General features: G+C 46.2%; 1 protein-coding gene and 1 long non-coding RNA gene across 8 annotated transcripts in view; one reads left to right on the top strand and one right to left on the bottom strand.

The window, feature by feature from the left end:
• Nucleotides 1-24,421, top strand: LOC135056989 (uncharacterized). 5 transcript variants are annotated; one of them, XR_010244101.1, is made up of 5 exons: nucleotides 1-89; nucleotides 351-497; nucleotides 567-686; nucleotides 8,306-8,586; nucleotides 23,319-24,421. It is a non-coding gene; the product is annotated as an uncharacterized LOC135056989 (long non-coding RNA). The 5 variants fall into 5 exon arrangements; XR_010244104.1 differs by lacking the exon at nucleotides 8,306-8,586; XR_010244102.1 differs by lacking the exon at nucleotides 567-686.
• Nucleotides 1-26,414, bottom strand: part of PDE4D (phosphodiesterase 4D) — a 1,020,783-nt gene that overhangs the window by 523,724 nt on the left and 470,645 nt on the right. The gene's annotated exons all lie outside the window — the stretch shown is intronic.

The raw sequence follows: 26,414 nt of genomic DNA on the forward strand, positions 1-26,414 counted from the left end.
ACTTCACACTGCAGTGAGTGAAGCTCCTCGGCGGCCGCAGCTGTAATGATGGAACATCTCAGCTGCCGCGGAGGACGGAGAGGAGACAGGTAAATGCTGTACTCCTACTCTGATGTTTTTTTCCCAGTTGTGAGGACAGTGTGTGGGGGCCCCGGGAGGACTGCCCCTTCCGCCCCGCCGTTACTCCGGCTCTAGACGGGTCCCATCGACGGCGATGTCGGGCTGGGTACACATTGCTAAGTGTGTACCCAGCTAAACAGTGGAAACGCCCTTTAAGATTTATGATAAAAAAACATCTAGTTAGGCCTTTCAATATGACAAAGGAATAATATTACTCTCTCATACTCCAGGAACTGCGCTGTCTATGCTGAAGGAAGACATTAAGTGGAAACATGTCGGTGGAGGGTCTGTGGACCTTGCTGAAGTGAACCATCACTGGGACTGGACGAGGCATATCATGTGAGGGGTGGTGGTCCGGACTTTATACCCTCCTTCAGGTAATTTTATCATCATCCTCTTTAGTGTTCTGACCCTATCAGCTTATGTTTTGCTTTTTATGTTTAAAGAAATGTGTTGGTTTTAAACCACTTCTGATAAGACGGCCATTCCGGGTAGGACGAAGGAGTAAGGTCCAGAGGAATATCCCCCCAAAAAACCTTTATGAGAATTGCTGTACTTTTGAAGCTGTGAGTAGGGTACGCCCATCTATTTACCTATATGTGGTGGGTGATGTCCTCCTTTGAAAGGTGTGTGTCTGGAGGTAAGGGCCGGTTATGAAGAAACCTTTATGAAAATTGCTGTATGTTTGAAGCTGTGAGTAGGGTACGCCCATCTATTTACCTATATATGTGGTGTGTGATGTCCTCCTTTGTAAGGTGTGTCTGAAGGTAAGGGCCGGTTATTGAGCGGAACGCATGAGATTGCGGTATGAGTACAGTACATCACACTATTCACTATATACTGTATAGAGCTGGAGGACGTAGTCACTGTCCACAGAATAAATCTGGTGGCAGAGGTGCATATGATATTTGGTTGGGACGTGCTACACTATTGTTGCTTTTGTTCTATGTATCTCGAGACCATCATTATCTGAGGACTGCATTTTGAAAAGATATATGGACCAAGTTTACACGTACATTTATTAAGACTGTTTCTCGCCATGAATGCTCACTATTACTAAGGACTTGTGGAATTATATTTTTTTTTTTAGTTATATAAGTGTATTATGTATATGGTCGATAGTGACTGTGTTACCTTTTCCTATACCTAATACAGAATAACTGACTAGAACAGCCTGATGTATAATATAGTAGGGATGGCTATCAACCATCGTTGATTCAAAATCATCGATGGTCTATGACCAATGCCACATATTTTTGCCATCGATGGAGAAGAAACAAATATCTTCCCGTCATTGATGGTATAGAAGCATCTGATTTTTTTTCTCTGAGTGTCGGGAAACGGAGCATAGCCCTGCCCCATGCTGTTATTGGCCCGCGGCCCAATCAGTGAAAGAACAGGGATGACCATCGGTGGGTGAAACCATCGATGGTCTTCCATAGCATAGTTTGTTACCATTGATGGATACTCATAACTTCACCATTCCTGGTAACCATCGATGATGAGCACACCGATGGTCATCCCTAGAATACCATAACTCCCAACTGTCCTGTTTTGTGGCGGGACAGTCGCATTTTTCATAGTCTTTCCCGCAGTCTCACCCTCACCCTCGTGTAGCACTGTCCCGCAGTGGGGGGGCGTTGGGAGATCCCCGTCACTCGCTGAGCAGAGCAGCGATGAATAGATGCTGTGCACATACGCACAGTGTCTGTTACCCGGCAGTGCGTGACAGAGGGGGCATGGCCAGCAGCTCACTGAGCACTGTTCATGCCCCCATAGTGATGGAAACGGGGGCATGGCTTGTGATAGTGGTGCTTGCCACGAGGCCACGCCCCCTAATTTCGGGCGCGCTTTTTCGGTGCGCAACCATATCCCTCTTCTAATCACATTGAATTGGGAGGTATGGAATACAGTACATTGCTGATATAGGGACAGGTTTAGAGTCAGGGAATGGCTTCAGCAAATTCCTGTATTACAGGTTGATTTATTTATTTCTGTACTGTTCATTTTGTTAAATACACTCATAGCTAAAAGAACAATTTTTCACTTGTATTAACGTAAATCCGATCATATTTTAATGTTGAAAAATATTGGAATGTCACAGTATAATACATTATTATATACTTTAAACCTGCATTTTAATAAGACAAATACACAATGACTGAGTATGCGCTGTCTCTGCATGTCCAAGCCTCACTGTGCTTCTGGTGCTGAATAATTTGGCACACAAACGCTCGTTATTAAATTAGCCGAGAGATAAATGATAGTGCCACGGGCATACTGTACTGAAATCAGGGAATGACATTACAAAAATTAAATTAACTCTAATATCAAGTCAATGCATTGAGGGAGAAATAAAATGAATGATTAAATGCTAGACTTTAAATGTCTCAGCTCTGTAATATGGATAACTGAAGAGTCTCATGTGTCACAGCTTTCCCAACACCATCCTGTTTTTCTTCCATACTGTATGCACTTCTAGTCCAATCACAGTAGAGACAGCAATTATATAGACTGAGCCAACAGCATGCACACTCTCAAGTCAAATTGAGATAGTGACATCACTGACATACCTCCCCAATGTACAGTAGTGACATCACTGACATACTTCCCCAATGTTTATGATTCATACAGTAGTGACATCACTGACATACCTCCCCAATGTTTATGATTCATACAGTAGTGACATCACTGACATACCTCCCCAATGTACAGTAGTGACATCACTGACATACTGTACCTCCCCAATGTTTATGATTCATACAGTAGTGACATCACTGACATACCTCCCCAATGTTTAGGATTCATACAGTAGTGACATCACTAGCATACCACCCCACAGTTTATTATTCATACAGTAGTGACATCACTAGCATACCTCTCTACATTTTATTATTCATACAGTAGTGACATCACTGACATACCTCCCCTAAGTTTATTATTCATACAGTAGTGACATCACTAGCATACCTCTCCACAGTTTAGTATTCATACAGTAGTGACATCACTGGCATACCTCTCCACAGTTTATTATTCATACAGTAGTGACATCACTAGCATACCTCTCCACTGTTTATTATTCATACAGTAGTGACATCACTAGCATACCTCTCCAGTTTATTATTTATACAGTAGTGACAACACTGGCATACCACCCCACTGTTTAGTTTTCATACAGTAGTGACATCACTGGCATACCTCCCCACAGTTTATTATACATATGGTATTGACATCACTGGCATACCTCCCCACTGTTTTTACACATACAATAGTGACATCACTGGCATACCTCCCCAATGTATATTATTCATACAGTAGTGACATCACTGGCATACCTACCCACCGTTTATTATTTATACATACAGTAGTGACATCACTAGCATACCTCCCTACTGTTTATTATTTATACAGACTGTAGTGACATCACTGACATACCTCCCCACTGTTTATTATTTATACATTCAGTAGTGACATCACTAGCATACCTCCCAACATTTATGATTAAAATATCAGGACAAATTAGGTTTCCCTTTATGTGGAAATCATCTAATTAGGCAAAAAACCCTTCTGAGGGGAAATGAAACATCACTATATGAGCCCCACACGTAACTTAAATATTAACAATACACTGAAGTACTGGCATTGGTTACTCATAAAACTAGCTTTCAACTGGGCAAAGGTTTTACTGGGCGGAACATTTTATCCCTTTTCACACCCTTTGGAGTCGAATTTTTGAGAAATCCCTGCGTAGTGGGTGGTTGCAAATAACTATCACAATTTCCAGACCACCCAGCAGGTCACATGTTCCAGGTCACAGGGAGAGTTCACCAACTGTCACATTTTCCAGAGCTCAATGGTGATGCATTGTATATGGCTTAGGGTGTGTACAGACGGCGAGATATTTTCTTTCGATTTTGACTATATAGTCAAAATCTCAAGAAAAGTTAGTGCAGATCGCAAGGTGAAAGTCACCTTGCGATCCCGATTCGATCCTGATGCGCGGTCCCGCCAGGTCGGCATCGCAAGAAAAGATAGACTGTGCAGACAAGTCAATCCTTGCTAGATCGGTGTACTATCTAGTTCAGGGGTGGGGAACCTCCGGCCCGCGGGCCGTATAAGGCCCGCGGGCCGTATAAGGCCCGCGGGCCGTATAAGGCCCGCGAAGCCGTTTGGTCCGGCCCACCAGCTTGTGTCAGTGAGACACTCTGCCGCTCAGTCCGGCGGAAGCGTGTCTCAGCTGTCAGAACAGGGAGGAGAGCGCGGCTGTCGGGTGGGAGCGGCGGCGTGTATGACTTGAAACCAGCCGCCGGTTCGTGAGCCAATCAGAGCTGGTGGACCGGCAGCCAATCAGAAGCCGCGGCTGCCGGTCCGCGAGCTCTGATTGGCTCTCGAACCGGCGGCTGGTTTTTCAAGTCCTACATGCCGCCGCCGCCCAACATAGCCGCGCTCTCCTCCGTGTCCCGCCGAAAGCAGCACGTTAAGCAGCACGGAGGGGAGGGGGGGGGGGCCAGGGCAGGGCATCTGTATACCTGGCACTGTGGGGGGCATTTGTATACCTGGCACTGTGGGGGGCATCTGTATACCTGGCACTGTGGGGGGCATCTGTATACCTGGCACTGTGGGGGGCATCTGTATACTTGGCACTGTGAGGGGCATTTGTATACCTGGCACTGTGAGGGGCATTTGTATACCTGGCACTGTGGGGACAGCTGTATACCTGGCACTGTGGGGACAGCTGTATACCTGGCACTGTGGGGGCATCTGTATACCTGGCACTGTGGGGGAATCTGTATACCTGGCACGGTGAGGGGCATTTGTATACCTGGCACTGTGGGGACATCTGTATACCTGACACTGTGAGGGGCATTTGTATACCTGGCACTGTGGGGGCATCTGTATACCTGGCACTGTGAGGGGCATTTGTACACCTGGCACTGTGGGGACATCTGTATACCTGGCACTGTGGGGACATCTGTATACCTGGCACTGTGGGGACATCTGTATACCTGGCACTGTGAGGGGCATTTGTATACCTGGCACTGTGGGGGCATCTGTATACCTGGCACTGTGGGGGCAATTGTGTATCTGGCACCGCACTATTGGGGGCATATGTGTATCACGTCCCATTTTAACTGGCCACACCCATTTTTTTGTGCGCGCGCCTCAGGCGCGCACACACAGTACCTCTACGTTGAGAATTTTTGTATGGCCCCCGAAGGATTTTATAAATATCCAAATGGCCCTCGGTAGAAAAAAGGTTCCCCACCCCTGATCTAGTTCATCTCACATGTCAGTGACATCTCACATAAGCCAAAATCGTAAGCACACATAGTCCATATCTCAAGAAAAGTTAGTCAAAATCTGTGCTATCTGGGCTCCAGGGAGTTCAAGGGAAATCGCAAGTGAAAATCGGGCATAGCAAGGATCTCACCGTGTGTACACACCCGAAGAGACGTTTTGCCACGTAACTCTGAAAAGAAGCAACCAATTACAACGCCAATATTTTTCTGCAAATGTAAGGACCAAGGGCCTAATTCAGTAAGGATTGCAAATTCTGCTAATTAGCAGAATTTGCAATCCTTCTGAACGCATGCTGGGGGACGCCCGTCGCAAGGCAAAGACGCCCAGCATGCTGACCGCCGCCTCCCCCTCTTTACCTCGATGCGATCGTAATTTCTGCTTGATAGCAGAAATGAAGGATGCCTCCTGCTGGCGCAGCTTAGCTGCACCCGCAGGAGGCCCAATGCTATCTTTCCGATCGCGGCGGCTGCGTGTGACATCAGGCAGCAACCGCAATCACACCCCTGTTCGTGTCCTCACTCCCCCCATTTTCAGCCCCCGCAACTCTCCTTTTCCGCCTAGGAAACACCGCGTTGCCACCCCGCGAAGCCTCTGCCTGATTGACAAGCAGAGGCAATCGCACATGTTACATCTCCCAAATCTAACTCTCTCTGCACATGTTACATCTGCCTCACCTGCAGTACAACATGGTTTTGCCCAATTGCTAACTTTTTTTGGTTTGCTAACAAACCTGAATAACCCCCAAAATGCAAAGAAAATAACAGGGCCAACGGCCCACCTCACACAAGGATCAGGCCAATGCCATAATTCCTGTCCAACTCGTAATGGCGGGACCTCCTGCCCAAACCCTTACGGGTAACCCAGAATGATGAGGCCACGTGCCAGCATCGCCATCAACTTGAGGGAACCGCTATCCACAGCTAAGGAACAGGGCCACACCTGGCCCAGTGGTGGCCCTAGACATAACTGCCAGCCAAGCCTAAGTATGTCGCCGCGGAGAAAACGGTCGTCCCCCCAGGGCAATACACAAAACTAAACCACACAAAACCAAAGGCCGTCATGACCAGGCCACACTGACACAACAAAATAAATGAACGGACCACAAACTGAACCACAACCAGGGAGGGAAAATGGCACTCCTCCTCACAAGCAGCTCCTCCAGAACAGCAATCACCCTCCAACCAATACAGCTGACCAATCAGCATGAACTAAGTTCCTAACAATACCCATCCAAAAACAAAAATAAACCCTCCAGCATCCACAGTGAACACAAATGGACAGGCCAAGGAGGTTTATGCCACTATGTCCCATCTGTTACCTCCATGGTCCTGTCCACCTGTGCCTTGTGACCTCTATTCATACACACTATATGACAGATTCTGTCATATCAGCCACACCTTTCCCTGCTCCCAGCCATACCTTTTTCATTCATACAGCCTGTCCTAGTATGTTGTGTAATATAAAGCCTGTGCTGGCCTGTTTTATCCCGGGTCTGTGTATAATACCCCTTTCAGACTGCCAGCTATGAACACGGGTTTTCGGCACATGAACGCACATAACCGAGCGATCCGGTATTCCTACTCGGGTAGCGAGCAGGGTTACTCGCTGTGTGGTGTGAATGGGAGCCAGGTCGATGCGACCCATTTCCCATTCACTGTGTTGATGGGCGGCGCTTGGAGATCATGCGATCTCCAAGCGCCGCCCACGTCGTGTCACCGCTGACGTCACCAACCAGGCAAAAAGCTTCCGTGTCAGGCTCCCGGGTGCGGCCCGCCTCAGGCGGTCTGAAAGGGGTATAACAGTCGCCGTACGCACCCGGGACTCATCATTCTGCTTTTAAGTCTTCTCCAGACTCTCATTGGCTAGATTTCACAGGAGTCTGGGGACGGGCTTTGAAGGACAGTGAAGCTGATTGCTGCGTCCTGTGTGCTGCGGCTGCTGTGATAGACACAGCGCTGCTGATCCCCATGGACTTGCAGCCAGCACATATATTACATACATCTCTGCCACTGAAGTTATGGCATAGTTGCCTACTTTCTGGCTGCTCCCTCCGGGAGGTAGCAGCCAGGTCACACAGCAGGGGGGCGTGGAGGAGGCGGATCAGGGGCACTGGTGATGTGATCGTGTCATCATAGCCCCGCCCCCCACTTTACAATGCCCACATTACCGGCATTGTAAAGGGGAGGGCGGGGCTACAATGATGCGATTTAGCACGAATCGCGTCATTGTCCCGCCCACCTGTTCTGTGTCGGGATGCTGCGTGAGTGTGGCTGCCGGTGAGTGGGGGGAGCAGCGGGGGGGGGGGGGGGGGGGGGGAAGAAGGATGCGGGAGACTTGACCACTTCCCCGGGGGGCCAGGAGTGCCACACGCATTTTCGGGAGCCTCTTGGTCTTTCCGGGAGGGTAGGCAAGTATGAGTTATGGTCTCACCAATAACATGTACACTTCTGCTACTAATACCTCCATATATACACAACACCGCATCTATCCATTCCCTGCTCATTGGTTTACTATATTGTCTTTCTACCTGTAAAGTCACCTGAAGTAATGACCCTACACCCTTTCTTCCACAGATGCTGCTATTTCTGTACCACATATTAAGCCCTTGGATTTTGCACTGTTGCATTGAAACTCTAGTTGTCTTACTCTTCACCATTCCTCAAAATAATCATTTTGGTCAATCTCCTGGTATAACTATAGTACCTACTACCTAGTTACACATCTTTGAGGCATTTGCCATGCTTTCCCTACAAGCATTAAATTCACCACTTTTGAGTCCATTTGAATCTTGAAATGGTTTGAATAATGTGACCCTCCCTGCTTGTGAGTCTGGTCAATGTATATCATATTTGTTGCTTTTACAATGCTTCCTGCTTCCTTTCAGAACAAGTCTGGTCTATATCGAAGTCTAACCATTCTGCTTCTAAGCATTGTACGTGTTCGTTTTCCCACATCTCCATTCAAATATCTCCACTTTGCAATCACTTCAGAATCTACTGTATTCACTAAGAAGTTTATTAATCATCAGACTTTATTATCACAGCAAGACAAACTGGTACAGAAGGAGAACAGAAGAATTTACAGAAACAGTAAAAAATATTGACTATGATACAAGAACGTTTCTCCAGTGACTCTATTTTGGAAATCAGACTTCTAAAGAGGAAGGTGATGACATTTGCAACCTATTAGGTTCTACCTATAATTAATCTAATAGAGTCTATAAAATGACTGCCGAAATCTGAATGGTTCTACAGGCAACACGTCCACTTGTGTGCTTTAGAACTTTTGATAAATCCCCTTTTAGAGCCCTGGGTACTTACTGCAGTGAGCAGCCAAAGTTTCTGCTTTCTACTGGTTGGCAGCGGTGTTGAGAGGGGTTGCAGAATGATTACAACGCCTGGGGGGTCCAGGCCTGTCAAAGGAGCAGTCACACTCAACATCAAGCGACCACGCCCCTTTGGCATCTACTCATGGGCAGTGGTGTCACAAGGGGGTGCAGTCCGCACCCGGGTGTCCTCTTTCCAGGGGGTGCCTGCAAAATTCCGACTCCCCGGCAGTGACAGGGTGTGACATATCCGCGCAGCGCCCAGCTCCTGTCACTACAGAGGATCGGACAGTGCAGCCAGAGTCTCCCGGAGCAACCCAGCATCTCCCGGAATGCCTGTAACACCCCTGTAGTGATGTAATGGGCTTTCCGCAAGACCACACCCCTCCCCATGAGGCCACATCCCCAGATTGATGTAATCATGGGCTTCCCACAAGGCCACTCCCCATCTCCACAATGGGCACTAAATGATGCAGAACATGTTTAAACATGCAAGCTTTTAATTCTCTTTAAGTTGCCTATTTACCAAATAATATTTGCAGGATATCCCACGAGAACTAGTGATGTGCACCAGACATTTTTCGGGTTTTGAATTTTGGTTTTGGATTCGGTTCCGCGGCCGTGTTTTGGATTCGGACGCGTTTTGGCAAAACCTCCCTGAAATTTTTTTGTTGGATTCGGGTGTTTTTTTTTTTACAAAAAACCCTCAAAAACAGCTTAAATCATAGAATTTGGGGGTCATTTTGATCCCATAGAATTATTAGCCTCAATAACCATAATTTCCACTCATTTTCAGTCTATTCTGAACACCTCACAATATTATTTTTAGTCCTAAAATTTGCACCGAGGTCGCTGGATGACTAAGCTAAGCGACCCAAGTGTCCGACACAAACACCTGGCCCATCTAGGAGTGGCACTGCAGTGTCAGACAGGATGGCACTTAAAAAAAATAGTCCCCAAACAGCACATGATGCAAAGAAAAAAAGAGGCGCAATGAGGTAGCTGTGTGACTAAGCTAAGCGACCCAAGTGGCCGACACAAACACCTGGCCCATCTAGGAGTGGCACTGCAGTGTCAGACAGGATGGCACTTCCAAAAATAGTCCCCAAACAGCACATGATGCAAAGAAAAATGAAAGAAAAAAAGAGGTGCATGCATTGCAACCGACACAATTGGTCTCTCCTTGGGGATTTGTGATTTAGAAGAACTCACAGTTCTTTGCTGTGCTTTTGCCATCTTAACTCTTAAGTTTTCTAGCAGGAGGATGAGTGCTTCCATCCTCATGTGAAGCTGAACCACTAGCCTTGAACATAGGCCAGGCCCTCAGCCGTTCCTTGCCACTCCGTGTCGTAAATGGCACATTGGCAAGTTTACGCTTCTCCTCAGACGATTTTGATTTAGATTTTTGGGTCATTTTACTGAGCTTTATTTTTTTGGATTTTACATGCTGTCTACTATGACATTGGGCATCGGCCTTGGCAGACGACGTTGATGGCATTTCATCGTCTCGGCCATGACTAGTGGCAGCAGCTTCAGCACGAGGTGGAAGTGGATCTTGATCTTTCCCTATTTTACCCTCCACATTTTTGTTCTCCATTTTTTAATGTGTGGAATTATACCTACTGTACCGTACTGCTATATATTATATACTGGTGGTCAGCAAACTGTGCAAAACTGAAATGCACCACAGGTATGGATGGATAGTATACTTGACGACACAGAGGTAGGTAGAGCAGTGGCCTTCTGTACCGTACTGCTATATATTATATACTGGTGGTCAGCAAACTGTTCAAAACTGAAATGCACCACAGGTATGGATGGACAGTATACTTGACGACACAGAGGTAGGTAGAGCAGTGGCCTTCTGTACCGTACTGCTATATATTATATACTGGTGGTCAGCAAAATTATTCACTGTACTCCTACTATATACTACAATGCAGCACAGATATGGAGCGTTTTTCAGGCAGAGAACGTATAATACTGGTGGTCACTGGTCAGCAAAACTCTGCACTGTACTCCTCCTATATAATACTGGTGGTCCCCAGTCCCCACAATAAAGCAGTGTGAGCACAGATATATGCAGTATACCGAGCACAGATATGGAGCGTTTTTCAGGCAGAGAACGTATAATACTGGTGGTAACTGGTCAGCAAACTCTGCACTGTACTCCTCCTATATAATACTGCTGGTCCCCAGTCCCCACAATAAAGCAGTGTGAGCACAGATATTTGCAGCACACTGAGCACAGATATGGAGCGTTTTTCAGGCAGAGAACGTATAATACTGGTGGTCACTGGTCAGCAAAACTCTGCACTGTACTCCTCCTATATAATACTGCTGGTCCCCAGTCCCCACAATAAAGCAGTGTGAGCACAGATATTTGCAGCACACTGAGCACAGATATGGAGCGTTTTTCAGGCAGACAACGTATACTGGTGGTCACTGGTCAGCAAAACTCTGCACTGTACTCCTCCTATATAATACAGCTGCTCCCCAGTCCCCACAATAAAGCAGTGAGCACAGATATTTGCAGCCACCTGAATAAAACTGAGAGGACGCCAGCCACGTCCTCTCACTATCATTTCCAATGCACGAGTGAAAAATGGCGGCGACGCGCGGCTCCTTATATAGACTACGAATCTTGCGAGAATCCGACCGCGGGATGATGACGTTCGAGCGCGCTCGGGTTAACCGAGTAAGGCGGGAGGATCCGAGTGTGCCTCGGACCTGTGTAAAAAGGGTGAAGTTGGGGGGGGTTCGGATTCCGACGAACCGAACCCGCTCATCACTAGCGAGAACACCCATTTTCAAGAGGGCAGGGCGGGCAGGATACCCACAAATATTAAGTATCCCCGGAATGCACCATGTAGGAAGCAACGGGTATCTCCATATACACCATAATTCCTCCATTTCAAGCAGCAAATATCGGCAATAAGGAATTACAATTATCGAGTCTAAAACCTGATAATTGATAAATAAGGATCGGATGAAAGTGTGGGATAATGGGGAGTTCCGTCATCAAATTATATGATTTAATAATATGTTTTGATAAAAGGCAGGATACACTGTATTTGGGTCATGATGACCTGTAACCAGGCTAAAAATGAATGCTTTGTGCAAATGCAATCATTTGCTGAAAGAAAGGAATGGGATATACCACAGACTCATGTCAGAGTTTTCGGGTTAAGTACACACATGATGTAATGTAAATTAAGGTCATTTCTGCTAGATTGCATTGTAGCAAACTGTTTTTCTCTTATGTCATGAATCTATCTTTGAGTCTCCGGATGTACTGTATGTGCCGAGGCTACAAAGATGTCACTAACACTGAATAATGACTAAATTGTTTAAAGCCTTCCAGCTCTCATCCTAACTCACCCGTCCATGCTCCTCCCTCACTGTCTCTGCCCTCTTTGTCACCTCTGTCTACCCATCCCCTCTAGACTGTAAGCTCTCACGAGCAGGGCCCGCTTCCCTCTTATGTTCCTCCCCTGCCCACTTTGCCCAAATCTTTAAGCTGAACAGGCAGCGCTACCACTGTGGGTACTGTGACTGCGCATGAAGCAATGGTTATATAGCTCGTTAGGCTAATTCAGCATCAGACACTGATCTGCTAAAATCGCTATGGATTCAGAACACAGTCTAAGACCTGGAGGGGGCGGGAACAGGGCGTCGATGCTCCGCTTAAGAGGTGCGGTCTGGACAATGGAGGCGTGTCCGGACCGCTGCTGGGCAGGTCGCTGCAGCTGCGTGACATCACATGCAGCCATAGTTATCTAAAAGATGGCCAGAAGCTGTCTGCCTTTGCAGCTAGGCTATGTAGGTGGGGGCAACAGTAATCATGCAAGCGCATTGCTGAATATCGATGCGCTCGCATGTTAGCGGGGGGATGGGGGGGAAAGACACCCGGCATGTGGGGCAGCCTTGCCCTGTGCTAGGCGGCCACCCGCATGCTAGCGAAAAGAGTTATAGTTTTGGTACTTTAGCAAGTGAGTTGCGGGCAGTGAGGTGCGGTCTGGGCGGCTGATGTCAGACTCACCATCATGGGTGGGAGGGCTCACGGGCTGCGAGGTCCGGGCGGCTGGTGTCAGACTGTGCAGCGTGACCTCTGACATCATGTCACGCTGCGCAGTACGCACTGCCGGGGGCTGGGAGAGCCGGGCAGCGTCTGAGCCTCCTGAGAACGCTCAACGCTGCCCGACACTAAAAAAAACCCCAATGTGGCAGGTAAATCCTGCAATCCCTGGGATTGGAGCTTCCAATCCCGGGATTGAATACCGGATGGTTTTTGGCCTAAATACCGGGATCCCATCGATCCCGATCCCGGGATTGGCCTCCCTACTCAGGGGTCTATATAAAATTGCTACTTTCACTGGAGCTAGAGTATATGGCAGTTTTTTAACAGCTAATGTCAATGGTGGCTATCACCAAGTATTGTCATTGTCCTTTATATACAGTGATAGATTCCCGCGCATTGCATGGGAGAGTCAGCTATCACATATTTAACAAGGAGTGATGGTGTCCTCCAGTGACTGCGGCCATAACACAGACATGTTAAACCGCTAATAAAGTACAGTTCATAAATATGGTAAAAGAGCCATTCAATATAAATATACAATACTGTATATTATATGCATTGTTTTCAACGCAATATACTAATTTGGTCACTGGTGGGATACAAAGCTGCTAAACCTTTTCATTTAATCCAATGGTTCCCAAACTTTCACGGCCTTATTTTCACGGCACCCCTAGGATAAAGTTTTTTTATTGATATATTTGGAAAAATATTAAATGAATTGTGCCTCCCTGTTATCCTGAGGGTCAGTTATGTTTTGGTGTACAGTTGTGCTTCTGATTGTCCACATGTTTTAAGGTGCCAACTACTAGCCCTGGTTTTGCCTATTACTTTGACCATAAATAATTTGACTTGGTCCTGGACCTAGTGGCGCAGAGAGGGAAGGATACTAATTATCCGGCTGCTGCAGAGGCCTGGGTCCACCTCCCCCACACCAAAATATACTTACTGCTGGCCGGTGCCCTGCGGCACCATCTTCCCATTGACAATTGTGGAAGATGACCACTGCACACTGAAAGCAAAGGGGGATGCACCAGCTTTCCGAGCAATTAACGTAGGAAGCGGGTTCCCTCCCCCATGCCCTACCTGCCCCCCGCAATTAATCATTTATTAAATTATTATTTTTTCGGAGCTGTAAGCATGCCCCCTATTTGCAAGCTTATATTCAAGGAATATTTACTTGGAGGGGGGTGGGGGCAGAATTAATGGTACAAAGTAGGTTGAATCTGCAGAAATTGAGGACTTTTATTTCAAATTTGGTTAACACTGAAAAACTAGGGACATTTCTGCAAAACCTGGGTGGGTCAATCTCTGAAAATTAGGGACAGTTAGCAGCAAAACATACTGATAGCAATTTTAGCATTATAAGAATGCAGAACAGCTATTATTAGGAATTCCTCATGCTTTTAGATACAGCCCGGGAATAACCTTTTTTGTTTTCTTATAACTGGGGAGAAAATGAAAGATAAAATAAGCAGGTAAGTATGACAGATCACTTGTAATGTTCTGAATGACAGTAAATGCAATGAGAGTTGCTAGCCGTGCCCCGCACAGACTGGTATGAGGAACATAATCATTCTCTTTGTTTCAGTAATCAAGGGCGTAGCTACCATAGGTGCAGGCAGTGCAGCTGCTATGGGGCCCAGAGCTGAAAGGGGCCCGCCTTCCATGTCAAAGTTACATGTGTTATATACATTTCTCTATCGTCCTAGTGGATGCTGGGGTTCCTGAAAGGACCATGGGGAATAGCGGCTCCGCAGGAGACAGGGCACAAAAGTAAAGCTTTCCGATCAGGTGGTGTGCACTGGCTCCTCCCCCTATGACCCTCCTCCAAGCCAGTTAGATTTTTGTGCCCGGCCGAGAAGGGTGCAATCTAGGTGGCTCTCCTAAAGAGCTGCTTAGAAAAGTTTAGCTTAGGTTTTTTATTTTACAGTGAGTCCTGCTGGCAACAGGATCACTGCAACGAGGGACTTAGGGGAGAAGAAGTGAACTCACCTGCGTGCAGGATGGATTGGCTTCTTGGCTACTGGACATCAGCTCCAGAGGGACGATCACAGGTACAGCCTGGATGGTCACCGGAGCCTTGCCGCCGGCCCCCTTGCAGATGCTGAAGTAAGAAGAGGTCCAGAATCGGCGGCAGAAGACTCCTCAGTCTTCTAAAGGTAGCGCACAGCACTGCAGCTGTGCGCCATTTTCCTCTCAGCACACTTCACACGGCAGTCACTGAGGGTGCAGGGCGCTGGGAGGGGGGCGCCCTGGGAGGCAAATGAATACCTATTTTGGCTAAAAATACCTCACATATAGCCTCCGGAGGCTATATGGAGATATTTAACCCCTGCCAGAATCCGTTAAGAGCGGGAGACGAGGCCGCCGAAAAAGGGGCGGGGCCTATCTCCTCAGCACACAGCGCCATTTTCCCTCACAGAAAGGCTGGAGGGAAGGCTCCCAGGCTCTCCCCTGCACTGCACTACAGAAACAGGGTTAAAACAGAGAGGGGGGGCACTAAATTGGCGTTAGAAATATATAAAAAAGATGCTATAAGGGAAAACACTTATATAAGGTTGTCCCTATATAATTATAGCGTTTTTGGTGTGTGCTGGTAAACTCTCCCTCTGTCTCTCCAAAGGGCTAGTGGGTCCTGTCCTCTATCAGAGCATTCCTTGTGTGTGTGCTGTGTGTCGGTACGTGTGTGTCGACATGTATGAGGACGATGTTGGTGAGGAGGCGGAGCAATTGCCTGTAATGGTGATGTCACTCTCTAGGGAGTCGACACCGGAATGGATGGCTTATTTAGGGAATTACGTGATAATGTCAACACGCTGCAAGGTCGGTTGACGACATGAGACGGCCGATAAACAATTAGTACCGGTCCAGACGTCTCAGAAACACCGTCAGGGGTTTTTAAAACGCCCGTTTACTTTAGTCGGTCGACACAGACACGGACACTGAATCCAGTGTCGACGGTGAATAAACAAACGTATTCCTTATTAGGGCCACACGTTAAAGGCAATGAAGGAGGTGTTACATATTTCTGATACTACAAGTACCACAAAAGAGGGTATTATGTGGGATGTGAAAAAACTACCGTAGTTTTTCCTGAATCAGATAAATTAAATAAAGTGTGTGATGATGCGTGGGTTCCCCCCGATAGAAAATTATGGGCGGTATACCCTTTCCCGCCAGAAGTTAGGGCGCGTTGGGAAACACCCCTTAGGGTGGATAAGGCGCTCACACGCTTATCAAAACAAGTGGCGGTACCGTCTATAGATAGGGCCGTCCTCAAGGACCAGCTGACAGGAGGCTGGAAAATATCATAAAAAGTATATACACACATACTGGTGTTATACTGCGACCAGCGATCGCCTCAGCCTGGATGTGCAGAGCTGGGGTGGCTTGGTCGGATTCCCTGACTAAAAATATTGATACCCTTGACAGGGACAGTATTTTATTGACTATAGAGCATTTAAAGGATGCATTTCTATATATGCGAGATGCACAGAGGGATATTTGCACTCTGGCATCAAGAGTAAATGCGATGTCCATATCTGCCAGAAGATGTTATGGACACGACAGTGGTCAGGTGATGCAGATTCCAAACGGCACAAAGGTGTATTGCCGTATAAAGGAAGAGGAGTTATTTGGGGTCGGTTCATCGGACCTGGTGGTCACGGCAACTGCTGGAAAATCCGCCGTTTTTACCCTAAGTCACATCTCTGCAGAAAAAGACACCGTCTTTTCAGCCTCAGTCCTTTCGTCCCTATAAGATCATATCTGCCCAGGGATAGAGGAAAGGGAAGAAGACTGCAGCAGGCAGCCCATTCCCAGGAACAGAAGCGTTCCACCGCTTCTGACAAGTTCTCAACATGGCGCTGAGACCGTACAGGACCCCTGGATCCTACAAGTAGTATCCCAGGGGTACAGATTGGAATGTCGAGACGTTTCCCCTTCGCAGGCTCCTGAAGTCTGCTTTATCAAGGTCTCCCTCCGACAAGGAGGCAGTATGGGAAAAAATTCACAAGCTGTATTCCCAGCAGGTGATAATTAAATTACCCCTCCTACTACAAGAAAAGGGGTATTATTCCACACTATATTGTGGTACTGAAGCCAGAAGGCTAGGTGAGACTTATTCTAAAAAAATTTTTGAACACTTACAAAGGTTCAAATCAAGATGGAGTCACTCAGAGCAGTGATAACGAACCAGGAAGAAGGGGACTATATAGTGTCCCGGGACATCAGGGATGCTTACCTCTATGTCCCAAATTTGCCCTTCTCACTAAGGGTACCTCAGGTTCGTGGTGCAGAACTGTCACTATCAGTTTCAGACGCTGCCGTTTGGATTGTCCACGGCACCCGGGTCTTTACCAAGGTAATGGCCGAAATGATGATTCTTCTCCGAAGAAAAGGCGTCTTAATTATCCCTTACTTGGACGATCCCCTGATAAGGGCATAGTCCAGGGAACAGTTGGAGGTCGGAGTAGCACTATCTCGGATACTGCTACAACAGCACGGGTGGATTCTAAATATTCCAAAATCGCAGCTGATCCCGACGACACGTCTGCTGTGCCTAGGGATGATTCTGGACACAGTCCAGAAAAAGGTGTTTCTCCCGGAAGAGAAAGCCAGGGAGTTATCCGAGCTAGTCAGGAACCTCCTAAAAACAGTGCATCATTGCACAAGGGTCCTGGTAAAAATGGTGGCTTCCTACGAAGCAATTCCATTCGGCAGATTTCACGCAAGAACTTTTCAGTGGGATCTGCTGGACAAATGGTCCGGATCGCATCTTCAGATGCATCAGCGGATAACCCTATATCCAAGGACAAGGGTGTCTCTCCTGTGGTGGTTATAGAGTGCTCATCTTCTAGAGGGCCGCAGATTCGGCATTCAGGATTGGATGCTGGTGACCACGGAGCCCAGCCCGAGAGGTTGGGGAGCAGTCACACAAGGAAAAGATTTCCAGGGAGTGTGATCAAGTCTGGAGACTTTTCTCCACATAAATATACTGGAGCTAAGGGTAAACTTATAATGCTCTAAGCTTAGCAAGACCTCTGCTTCAAGGTCAGCCGGTATTGATCCAGTGGGAAAAACATCACGGCAGTCGCCCACGTAAACAGACAGGGCGACACAAGAAGCAGGAGGGCAATGGCAAACACTGCAAAGACTTTTCGCTGGGCGGAAAATCATGTGATAGCACTGTCAGCAGTGTTTCATCCCGGGAATGGAAACTGGGAAGCAGACTTCCTCAGCAGGCACGACCTCCACCCGGGAGAGTGGAAACTTCATCGGGAAGTTTTTTCCACATGATTGTAAACCGTTGGGAAATACCAAAGGTGGACATGATGGCGTCCCGTCTGAACAAAAAACGGGACAGGTATTGCGCCAGGTCAAGAGACCCTCAGGCAATAGCTGTGGACGTTCTGGTAACACCGTGGGTGTACCAGTCGGTGTATGTGTTCCCTCCTCTGCTTCTCATACCTAAGGTGCTGAGAATTATAAGACGTAGAGGAGTAAGAACTATACTCATGGCTCCGGATTGGCCAAGAAGGACTTGGTACCCGGAACTTCAAGAGATGCTTACAGAGGTCTTATGGCCTCTGCCGCTAAGAAGGGACTTGCTTCAGCAAGTACCATGTCTGTTCCAAGACTTACCGCAGCTGCGTTTGTCGGCATGGCGGTGGAAAGCCGGATCCTAAGGGAAAAAGGCATTCCGGAAGAGGTCATTCCTACCCTGGTCAAAGCCAGAAAGGAGGTGACCGCACAACATTATCACCACATGTGGCGAAAATATGTTGCGTGGTGTGAGGCCAGGAAGGCCCCACAAAGAAATTTCAACTCGGTCGTTTCCTGCATTTCCTGCAAACAGGAGTGTCTATGGGCCTCAAATTGGGGTCCATTAAGGTTCAAATTTCGGCCCTGTCGATTTTTCTTCCAGAAGAATTGGCTTCAGTTCCTGAAGTCCAGAAGTTTGTCAAGGGAGTATTGCATATACAACCCCCTTTTGTGCCTCCAGTGGCACTGTGGGATCTCAACGTAGTTCTGGGATTCCTCAAATCACATTGGTTTAAAACCAGTCAAATCTGTGGATTTGAAGCATCTCACATGAAAAGTGACCATGCTCTTGGCCCTGGCCTGGACCAGGCGAGTGTCAAATTGGTGTTTTTTTCTCAAAAAAAGCCCATATCTGTTGTCCATTCGGACAGGGCAGAGCTGCGGACTCGTCCCCAGTTCTCTCCCTAAGGTGGTGTCAGTGTTTCACCTGAACCAGCTTATTGTGGTGCCTTGCACCTACTAGGGACTTGGAGGACTCCAAGTTGCTAGATGTTGTCAGGGCCCTGAAAATATGTTCCAGGACGGCTGGAGTCAGGAAAACTGACTTGCTGTTATCCTGTATGCACCCAACAAACTGGGTGCTCTTGCTTCTAAGCAGACTATTGCTAGTTGGATGTGTAATACAATTCAGCTTGCACATTCTGTGGCAGGCCTGCCACAGCCAAAATATGTAAATGCCCATTCCACAAGGAAGGTGGGCTCATCTTGGGCGGCTGCCCGAGGGGTCTCGGCTTTACAACTTTGCCGAGCAGTTACTTGGTCAGGGGCAAACACGTTTGCTAAATTCTACAAATTTGATACCCTGGCTAAGGAGGACCTGGAGTTCTCTCATTCGGTGCTGCAGAGTCATCCGCACTCTCCCGCCCGTTTGGGAGCTTTGGTATAATCCCCATGGTCCTTTCAGGAACCCCAGCATCCACTAGGACGATAGAGAAAATAAGAATTTACTTACCGATAATTCTATTTCTCGGAGTCCGTAGTGGATGCTGGGCGCCCATCCCAAGTGCGGATTATCTGCAATACTTGTACATAGTTACAAAAATCGGGTTATTATTGTTGTGAGCCATCTTTTCAGAGGCTCCGCTGTTATCATACTGTTAACTGGGTTTAGATCACAAGTTGTACGGTGTGATTGGTGTGGCTGGTATGAGTCTTACCCGGGATTCAAAATTCCTCCCTTATTGTGTACGCTCGTCCGGGCACAGTACCTAACTGGCTTGGAGGAGGGTCATAGGGGGAGGAGCCAGTGCACACCACCTGATCGGAAAGCTTTACTTTTGTGCCCTGTCTCCTGCGGAGCCGCTATTCCCCATGGTCCTTTCAGGAACCCCAGCATCCACTACGGACTCCGAGAAATAGAATTATCGGTAAGTAAATTCTTATTTTTTTGCCATTGGGTGGTACGTAGGGGTCCTTTCAGAGTTTTTCATTGGGGCCTGCAATATATTTAGGTATGCCCCTGGACCTGCTCATTGTAGTGTGGTATAAAATGAACTAGAGGGCATTTTAATGTTATATAATATGACCTGGGGCACTGTAATGAGGCACAGTATGAACGGGGAACACTATATATATATATCATAATGTGAATTGGGGGTACTGTGTGGCTTAAAGTGTACTGGCAGCTCTGAAATGTGACATAGGGTGAACTTAAGCACTACTACAATTCATAAAAGAAACTAGGGCACTACTAAGTGGCATAACATTAATTAAGGCTCTAATATGGTTCAGAAAATGAACTAGGGCACTATTATAGGGCATAAAATTAACAACTGCTGCAGAGAAGTGTCTCTCTAGAAGCATTGGGACGGGGGCCCCTTCAAAATGCTGCTATGGGGCCCACAAAGTTCTGGCTACGCCCCTGTCAGTAATTTATACACTATAGCTAAGGCAATACAGGTACATAGTGTCACCAGCAGAGATACAGTATAGTGACCACACAATAATGGTATACAGCCCAGTCATTCAGTAGCTTTAATGCCTATGCAATATGTATCTAGGGGCTTATCAGGAACAGACAGCGAAACAGCTGTTGTACTATATGTGGTTCTTTAGAGAGATTGTGTCTATCCCTATTTACTGTAATTATCTTGACTAACAAATGTCCTACAAAAAGCAAATATTAAGACTTGCAATCAAATAAACATTACTAATAGCTATTTGACTTATCAGTGTTTTCCCAATATCTCATTAAGTTCTGTATGGGGTTACAGTAGCTTCTGCATGCTCCGGATTCTGCAGGTTTTTAAGGACAATGAACCTGGAAGATTATTTATGAAAAAACCCGGAAAGCAAACACCTTTATTGCTCCATTAAAGAAGACAAAACTTTAATATCGCCGCTGTCTCTAGTGATGCAAACCAATGCTTTCTCCGTGTAATGCTTGTACAGGAAATGTATGCCTATGCTGCATTATACTACCAGCAGGCTCTTATTGCTGACAGAATATGATGGAACAAACCAGGAGGCTGCAAATTAAGTTATGTTATGTCACCTGGGAGCCTTTCATACCATGCAATGTGCCAAGCAGTGGTTTGGAAAACAGTCCAAGAAAACCGTGCAGCAAGAAGAAATGTGCAAATGTGGGTCCTGTTGGAAAGACTGCTCAAACCACAGCTCTGATTCTAAGGCCTACACATTGGTGCACGACTTACACTTCACCGCAAACAATGTGGCTACCAGAGAGCCACAAAAATACATTTACAGACAAATAGATATGTAACTAGAGTTGCCAGGGTGTTTCTTTGTCTGCACTGCAAATGCGCGCTCCCACTCTCTGATCCGGCTAGGGGCACCACGGATCCTCTCCCTGTATGAGCCAGAGAAAGGGGGGGGGGGGGGCGGGAATTGGGCACATGGAAGGGGAGGTTAGGGTTAGGCATCAAGCGGGGAGGGTTAGGTTTATGCAGCGGGGAAGGGAGGGTTAGGGTTGGGGGGATAATCAGGGATCCCATTAGCTATCACCGTGTGCTGCTATCTACTGCCCCTCTAACTGTGTATCGGGTGTCCTGTGAGAGCAAATCAGCGACATGCACCTACGGATATGCATGCATGTACCCACACAACATGATGACCTAATTGTTATCAGCCATCATCTTTGTTATACAGATAAGTAGAACTTTAACATAACAGACATATGAGAACCAATGTGACGGCAAATACACTGGTACCAGTCTTCTGGGACACAGTGTAAACTGGTTTTGCATGCTGTCTGGTTTGTTCTTATTACCATGTAATTTCCATCTCTTAAATCCACCGCATATCATTTGCTGTGTTTCATAAACCAGATTAATAATGATTGCAGTTTAATCTGAAGTAGAGCCGATCAATGGCAGATATAAAAATGGCATGATAGGTGAGCATTAAAGGAACACTGAATTCAGCATTTGAAACTTTCTTATACGGAGTATGACATGTTTATACAGTATATCGCTGCCTTCTAAGACTGCAGATTTTATAATTATGGATCGAGGGCTCTGTGGACAAATGACAAAAGACTTTTTGACACTTGTCCAGAGTGGCCTCAATCCATGATTATGATCATCAATGTCGCCTAATCTAGGTCATACTATTATACTGTTTACAACGTAATTATCTAAAGTCTCTCAGACCAACAAAAATTTGCTCACAAGCCACATCTGTGTGCCCAAAGCGCTCGATCTATCAGGTATGTCCAACCAATTCACTGTCAGCTGGGAAACTTCTGGCAACAAATACTATTTACTGTTGAACATCATGGGGTCTCTAAATGCTATAACATGGCTACACCCGACCTCCTTCATCATTTCACAGCTCTATTGCATCAGCAGCTTTTGTGAGATAGGATGTCCTGCACGGGTTGGGTACGAAATCCAGACTGTTGAGATCCCGTCACTCAGAAGACCGTCAGCGGAATCTCAGCAGACAGAAGACAGACAGCGGAATCTCAACGGACAGAATCCCAACAGATCCTGGCAAGTATTTTGTCCCTACCCCTGACCCCCATCCCATGCAGACTAACTCTAATCTTCCCCAACCCTGCAGCCTAACACTAACCCCTAGTACCTAAATCCAACCCAAACCCCAATACTTACCGGTGGGATCTGTCGGGATTCTGTCCATCGGGATTCCACTGTCGGGACCACAACCGCATCCTGTTTTGCATGGCCTACTCTGGGAAACATTCCTACATAAAGGTCATTCTACACAAGTTTATATGCATGGTTGGACTGCTCAGAATCATAAAGATGCTCACTCCATAATCACCTGCATATAAAAGAACCTTTTTTTACATGTGGTTCCTACTAACCCAGCCACTTTGTTGCAGCCATGGGGATTGTATTTCCGTTTTCATGTTAAGACTGTATTTCACATAACAGTCAAGATGCAAAAGTCATAGGTCATGGGTCATGGCAGGTAGCAAGCAAGGCACTGGAAACTAGCAAGGCAAAATTCTAAAATTCATAAGCACATTCCAGAAGAAACCAGATAGCCAAAAGAGAACCTTTTATGGGCAGGTGTGTGTTCACCTAAGTGCTTTACACATTGTCGCTGACTTCTAATGTCTCGCGTGCATACACACATTTGCATAAGATATGGAGGCTGATAATCGAACTTAAATGACCTGGCATATTTGAAAATTCTTATTTAAAGTCACTTGTTTTAAATGTTTGTTTTGATTTTAATCAGGTGATGACACACCGGTCCAATAACTCAACAATCACACAAAACCAACACAACCGGTTCAGTTATTTCACCATTTACGAATACTGCGGCATTGAGGAACCAAATCTATTAGGTGGCCGGATTTCAACTGGACTTGATGACTTTTTTCAGTCTAATGGCTATGAGCGAATTATATCTAAGAAGGAGCATTCCACGGTCGTCATACGCTCACTGTAGAATTCCACTGCTGTCATGTTTATTGCAGAGGTCTCTTGCTGGCATGCATTCACTGTGGAGAGTTACACTAGTCATGCACACATTTTATAGTTCCAGGGTTGCCATGTATTCACTGTATGCACGCCATACATTCTATGGGCAAGGTCAGTGTTAAGTAAGTATCAAGCCACCTAGGCTCTGTACAATCGCCTTGTTACATTGGATAAAAGGCTGGTGTCTGAGTGATTAACAAAACATTGCCAGCATTTGAAACATTGTGTTTAACCCTTATACACTATGGTATACACTATGGGGCCAGTTTAATTACAGGCTACATCAATTGCCCCCAATTCACCCCAAAATGGTGCGATTCCATTTGCAGGACAATAGGGGGTATATTCACTAAAGGGTAGGTTCACAGAAGTGGAGATGTTGCCCATGGCAACCAATCAGATTCTACTTATCATTTATCTAGCACCTCCTAGAAGATAATAGCTAGAATCTATTTGGTTGCTATGGGAAACATCTCCACTTCTACAAATCCACACTTATGAGGTATTTCCACTGCACCGAGTGTCACACAGCATAGTGACGCCCCTGAATTTAAATGTACATATTGTGATTTAGAAGTGTGTATATACAAGCAGTAGAATATTGAGAAAAAATACTACCAACTACCATCTAGAAGGTATGAAAAAAACTTTTGTATCAATACAGTACATACAAGTCCCCCATCATTAATCCATGTCTTTCCTTTTCAGAGAAAATGACATGAAACATGAATTGTCCTCATTGGCCATACATACTCATTAGGGGTGTGGTGCTAGAGATACTGCATTGTGCCTGTCATTTTTACATTTTACACTAACTTTGGAGCTGCAGAATAAAAGCCGCGATTTCTCCCTTGTAAAGCCGCGTCGTCTAAACGTAATATTGTAATTGAATATTTAAAAGTTTCAGTCACAGACTTTTGCTACAGAAAGAACATGTGGGATCCAGGGGCGTCTCTAGAGAGGAGGGGACCCGTGTGCAGACTCAGTGTGTGGGCCCCCTCCTCTCCCGTACCGCCGCTGTTAACGCTCTGAGCGCTGTAGACTCTGGCACAGTGCCAGAGTCTACAGCGCATGCGCATGACTCCGAAAAATGTCCGCCGCACACACTGAACCCATTATAGAAACGCCAATGGTGGGACCTAAATTATGGCTGACTGAATCTGCTCCTACAGTCAGTGCAATATATACAGCACAGAAATACTGAGCTACTGTACTCATCCTGTGACTCACAAATGTGTTTGCTTAATGCTTAGTGAAGACATTGCAATTTTCAGTCTTTGGGGCATATTTACTAATTATCAAGTTTTAGACATACAGTATAGGGAGAAGGGCTCCAAAAAGGCAAAGCAATCATTTCACCTCTGCTTTGGTAGCCAGGGCTGCTCTGCGTATGTCTGCACATGTGCGGAACCCTTTCCCGCTATTTTCTGGAATTTTCTGTAATCTGTAGCCCATAGGCTGCAGCAGCACAGATGACACTAAGTTACCGGGGCCACACTCTGGGAAGTTTCACATTCCAGAGCTTGGTAAATCTGACCGTTTTGCAGCCCCCATATAGGAGCGACTGATGGAAGGGATCACAGCAGATATTGAAGATGTGTGCTGCGGTCTCTCCTTCGCACATTCGGGGGATCCTACATATTTGCAGGTATCACTGAATAGTTCTGCCATATCTTGTTTTCGGGGGATATATAACAAATATTCAGTGATAAAAAGACCCCTTTGCCTGACAGTGGCATGGTTCTCACTTCACAAGTACACTGAGGTTCATAGATTTCCACCATGTATATTTAGTATACTCTGAAGATGCTTGAGGTACTGTATCTAGGCCACTTTATAGTACTACAGCTTAGCAATAAACAGATGCAGCCATTCTCATCTTTTCTGTGATGCAAAAGCATAATGTGATTGCACCCATGACAATTAGCGCTATGCATACGCATTGCGGCAAAGATGGGAGTGGCGAGATCTGTAGCTCAGATATCTCCATATGATAGGCTAGTCATTCTTTGAAATGTTTCACTAAATTAAGTGACGGATTGCCAGAGTAGCAGAAACAGAAGAGATAGATAGATAGATAGATAGATTAAAAAAATACAAAAAAAACCCTATTATTATTACATTTTATTTATAAGGCGCCACAAGTGTTTTGCAGCGCCGTACAAAGGACAGTACAGGGAGACAAAACTTAGCATAACACCTTAATATACTCCATTTAATGAATACAGTTCTGGGAAGCGCCTTGAGTCCTGTTGGAGAAAGAGCGCTATATAAATAAAATTATTATTATTAATATACATGTTGTTGGCTTAGCCCTGTTGTCACACAGGTGGGTCCTGCCACACGTAACCAGCTTTCCTGCAAGATAATACCTATTACCATTTCACCACTTCAATAAATTGCTTGTTCTCATTAACTGATAATTGCAGCATCACCGCTTTTCTGTCCATACAATAACGTAGCAGAACTGTATGCGATGGAGGCTTTCGCTTAGTACATTGTCACTGGTATCTGGAAACTCTCTACAGCTTGAACTCTGGAAATTCTCATTCAATAAAAACACAAAAGTGTTTTGTAAAGAAAATCGTGAATTGATTTCCAATAAAATAAGTTGCAGTTACCGTATTCTGCAGATTGCATTGGCTTTTATACAGGATGCGGTCAGGATGCCGGCAGTCGGGATCCCGATGCCAGAACCCCGATAATTGGCCACCTGGCATCCCAATCTCATAAGTATGTGCCCTACTGTAGTGTTAGATGGCGGTGAGGGAGGTTAGGTTTAGGTTCTCCCGAGGAGGGTTAGGCTGCGGGGAGGGGTGGTTAGGCTGCAGGGGAGGGAGGTTAGGTTTTG

This window comes from Pseudophryne corroboree, chromosome 1 (assembly GCF_028390025.1).
Source record: "Pseudophryne corroboree isolate aPseCor3 chromosome 1, aPseCor3.hap2, whole genome shotgun sequence".
Classification (NCBI taxonomy): Eukaryota; Metazoa; Chordata; class Amphibia; order Anura; family Myobatrachidae; genus Pseudophryne; species Pseudophryne corroboree.